The sequence below is a fragment of the Carettochelys insculpta genome, chromosome 1 (genome assembly GCF_033958435.1).
Source record: "Carettochelys insculpta isolate YL-2023 chromosome 1, ASM3395843v1, whole genome shotgun sequence".
In the NCBI taxonomy this organism is placed as follows: domain Eukaryota; kingdom Metazoa; phylum Chordata; order Testudines; family Carettochelyidae; genus Carettochelys; species Carettochelys insculpta.
The window spans coordinates 372,053,051-372,058,026 of record NC_134137.1 but is presented as its reverse complement, the minus strand read 5'-3'; positions in this window follow the sequence as shown (position 1 = coordinate 372,058,026).

Below are 4,976 nucleotides of genomic sequence, written 5' to 3'. Positions count from 1 at the left end.
GACTGGTGGCCGTGGCGGGGGCTCTGGGTTTCAAAGGGTGCAGAAGGCGTCGAGCAACGTATGGAAGGGGCAGGGCTGATGGCTTGCCACCCCGGCCGGTGGTTTGTGCTCCACTCCTGCCCCCGAGGTTGCAGTGCCTGGACCAGGGAGATGAGCTCAGGCAGTCCCATGGGAGAAGGGCTGCCACACAGCACTTTGAAACACTCCGGCAACCCTGTTCTAGTTCCCCACCCATAGTTAGAGGAACCCTGCTCTAGTCCCTGGCCTCCTATACTGCAACACAGGCCGTAGAACTTAGCCAAAAATAATTCTTAGATCATATGTTTTATAAAAACAGCCAGTCTTGATGTAAACGTGGTCACGGTTTATGACTGTGTGTGAGCGAGTGAGAGGAGAGCCTGGCAGTGCAGGGGTTAAACAAGGCCTTTCTTTTTTTTTTTTTTTTTCCCCCAGGTCCCCTCCTCCCTGTTCTCCTGCAGCCAATGCCAGGCCTGCAGGGAGGATAAAAGCAGGGAATCTGCCTTGGCTCAGGGCTGAAAAAATGAAGAGGCAGGAGTTGGTTCTGCAGGAACTGAACCAGAGCCACAGCAGCTCCAAGCCTTCACCTGGGGGAGAACCAGAAGGAAAACCACACTGAGGAGGGGGAAAGTGGACCATTAGGGACAAGCCCCAAACTGAAGGAGCAGACTTTGGTAAGCAGCTGGAAGGCCTAAACCTGGGGTCTCCATTAGCACTGGGACCTACACACTAGGGCTATGTCCACACGAGCCCAAATCTTCGAAATGGCCATTTGCATGGCCATTTTGAAGATTTGGGCTAGTGTAGACAAGGCCTCGGTCACCCTGCTGCCTGGAAGACCCAGCTACACCATGACTCTTGGTAAATTGTTCCAGTGATTAACTATGCTTGTGGCTGAACATTTATGCCTTATTTCTAGTCTGAAATTATAAGCTGGGGAAGTCCCCAGCTGGTTAATGGCCTCCAGTGAGGTGTTTTATATGCAACCAGGGACTCAACGTGACAAATGATTCACTGAGCTGTTTCTCACACTGTGGTCAAGCATTTCTTAGGCTTCAAGCAGTGATGCTTCCTGTGAGGTGTAGCTAGCCCTGGACTGTTTCAGGAGTACGTGGCTCTTTTTTTTTTTTTTTCTTTTCCCCCCCCGGCATCTTCACTGTCAGAACCAACCACCTCCCTTCAACTCTTGTTACTACCGCAGGAAAGTCACTTTCCAGAGTTTCTCCTGTGCAAATTCAGGCAGGATCACATGTGGCAATGACACGCCCACTCAAGGGGTAGTAAACGCCCAGGAAAGCAGAACTAAATTAGGAGCAATAGAAAGCAGCCAGGCCTGTTGGCAGTGATGGGAGGTTTGGTGCTAATAAAGGGAATTTTGGAGCCAGGCAGGGGAAGTGACTGGAGAGATACAAGATGGATGATAGAGCTGGTTAGCAGCACCCTTTGCATTCAAATGAGTTTTTATTGCTTGTCTCTGCTCCTCAAATGTGAAAGTGAGTGGGTGAGCCCTAATGCAGTGCACTGATCAGAGACTGGCCAGCTGGGATGGGGTTCTGTGGGCTCGGGTGGCCATGCAGAGTGGTCTCCGCCAGTGTTCCCAGCATGCTGAGCACTTGGGCAGCCACTCAGGAGAGTCAAATGCCACCCAGCTGATTAGCAGAGTGCCCACCATTACCCATGCCCAGCAGCATGTTTCTTTTGGTGGTGCACACCCACACTTGCCTTGGTGCACATAACAAATTTTATTCTGCCCATGGATGGAAAAAATTAGAGGGAACTTTTGTCCCTCTCTGCCACCCAGCCAGCCCCAGAGATCCCGAGCCCAGTCAGTGTGGTCCCCATGCTCCAGACAACCCCAAGGATTGGCTGCTGGGTGTATGGACCCCACCACTCCATCCCACCCTAGTGCTTGGGCATCTGGAGTGGCTGAGCAGTGGCTGCCCACACTGCCAGAACCAAGCTCCCAACACACAACTCCAGCCTCCTGCCCTGAGCCTCTCCCCAGGCCTTTGCCCTGACTCCTGCAGCCTCCCACCCTCTGCCCTGACTGCTGCATCTTTGAAAACTTGTGGAAATCGGGAAAGGTTCCGGCTGACTGGAAAAAGGCAAATGTAGTGTCAACCTTTAAAAAAGGAAAGAAAGACAACCCAGGGAACTATAGACTGGTCAGCCTTACCTCAGTCCCTGGACAAATCATGGAGGTGATCCTCAAGGAATCCATTTTGAAGCACTTGGAAAAGGGGAAAGTGATCAAGAATAGTCAACATGGATTCACCAAGTCCTGCCTGACCAATCTGATTAGCTTCCATGATGAGGGAACTGGCTCTGTGGACATGGGGAAGTCAAGGGATGTGACATACCTTGACTTCAGCAAAGCTTTTGATACAGTGTCCCACAACATTCTTGCCCATAAGTTAAGGAAATATGGATCGGATACATGGACTGTAAGGTGGAGAGAAAGCTGGCTAGGTGATCTGGCCTAACAGGGAGTGATCAATGGCTCAATGTTTGGTTGGTGATCGGTTTCAAGTGGGGTGCCCCAAGGATCGGTTCTGGAGCCAGTATTGCTCAACATCTTTATTAACTACCTGGTTAAGGGGATGGGTCGCACCCTCAGCGAATTTGCAGATGACACTAAGCTAGGAGGACAGGTAGATACATTGGAGGGTAGGGATAGGGTCCAGAGTGACCTAGATAAATTGATGGATTGGGCCAAAAGTAATCTGATGAAATTCAATAAGGACAAGTGCACAGTTCTGCACTTGGGATGGCAGTATCCCAAGCATTGTTACAGGCTGGGGACTGACTGGCTAATTAGCAGTGAAGCAGGAAAGAACCTGGAGATTAGTGGATGAGAGGCTGGATACGAGTCAATAGTGAGCCCTTGCAGTCAAGAAGGCTAATGGCATATTGGGTGCATTAGAAGGAACAATTCCAGCAGATATAGGCTACGTCTACACGTGCACGCTACATCGAAGTAGCTAATTCGAAGTAGCGACATCGAAATAGGCTATTTCGATGAATAACGTCTACACGTCCTCCAGGGCCGGCAACGTCGATGTTCAACTTCGACGTTGCGCAGCCCAACATTGAAATAGGCGGAGTGAGGGAACGTCTACACGCCAAAGTAGCACACATCGAAATAGTGATGCCAGGCACAGCTGCAGACAGGGTCACAGGGCGGACTAGCGCTTCCAGGGCAACAGCTAGCCGCTCCCTTAAAGGGCCCCTCCCAGACACACACAGCCTGCACAGCACGCGGTCTGAGGAGCCATAGGCACACAGACCCCGGGTGCTGCAGTCATGGACCCCCAGCAGCAGCAGCAGCAGCAGCCAGAGGTCCACCCAGCCCTCCCGGCAGGAGCAGGGCTTGCCCTGCTCCGTGCCATGCGGGAGGCAGCTGAGCACCTCCTTGGTACACCGGAGGAGGAGCTGCCCCCAGGGCAGCAGGGCTCAACCCCCAACCCTGCAGCACCCCCCCCCCCCCCCCGCCTCACATGCCGGCGGCTGTGGAGCTACCCCACCAGCACCGACTGGTGGGAGCGGCTGGTGCTTGGGGAGTGGGACGACGACCGCTGGCTCAGGAACTTCAGGATGATCCGGCAGACATTTATGGAGCTGTGCCAGTGGCTCACCCCCGCATTCAGGCACCAGGACACCGCCATGCGGCGTGCCCTCACAGTGGAGAAACGGGTCGGCATCGCTGTCTGGAAGCTGGCCACTCCCGACAGCTACCGATCCGTGGGGCAGCAGTTTGGTGTCGGCAAGGCCACCGTCGGGGCTGTCCTCATGGAGGTAAGAGAACCCACGGGGGGAGGGCAGGGCAGGGGAGGGGGGCCCGGGCACAGGAGGGCAGGGGAGGGGAGGGGAGGCCAGGGCGGGGGAGGGCAGAGGAGGGCAGGGCAGGGGAGGGCCATGCACACCCTGCTCACCCCTCATTGGTGCTGTCCCCTGTGCTTTCTCTGCAGGTTGTGCGTGCCATCAACGCCATGCTCCTGCACAGGCTCGTGAGGCTGGGGGACCCAGATGCCACCATCGCGGCCTTTGCCACCCTGGGCTTCCCCAACTGCTTTGGGGCTCTGGATGGGACTCACATCCCCATCCGCGCCCCGCATCACAGTGGAGGACGATACGTGAATCGCAAGGGCTACCATTCTGTCGTCCTCCAGCCTTGGTGGACAGCCGGGGATGTTTCCAGGACATTTACGTGGGCTGGCCTGGCAGCACCCACGACGCCCGGGTTTTCCGGAACTCGGGCCTGTGCCGCCGGCTGGAGGCGGGGACCTACATCCCCCAGCGGGAGATCCCTCTGGGGGACACCACCATGCCCTTCTGCATCATCGCAGATGCGGCGTACCCCCTCCGGCCGTGGCTCATGCACCCCTACACGGGCCATCTCTCCGCTAGCCAAGAGCGCTTCAACGAGCGCCTGAACCACGCGCGCCAGGTGGTGGAGCGCTCATTTGGCCGCCTGAAGGGACGCTGGAGATCTCTCCTCACCCGCCTGGATGCGGGCCCCAACAACATCCCCCAGATTGTGGGTGCCTGCTGCGCCCTGCACAATTTGGTAAAGAGCAAGGGGGACACCTTTTTCCAGGGCTGGGCTGCGGAGGCCGGCAGGGCAGACATCCAGCCACCTGCTGCCCCCAGTTGGCAGGTGGACCCCGAAGGGACCCGGGTCCAGGAGGCCCTGCGGGCCCACTTCAATGATGAGGCTGCGGGGTGAACTCTGCCCAGGCCCCCCACTGCCCGCCCCTTCCTCCACCACACTCCTGCCCCAACGCCCACACCATGGAGCACCCCACCGCACCCCCGTCCCACTTTTCCTGGACAAATGACAGCACGCACTTGTGGCTGAACTTAAACTTCTTTTTGTTTCCGAACCCTTTTTTTTAACTGTAAATATAGGAACCAAGAACAAACTATGTACAAACGTGGGAAAAAATAATATGTACAGA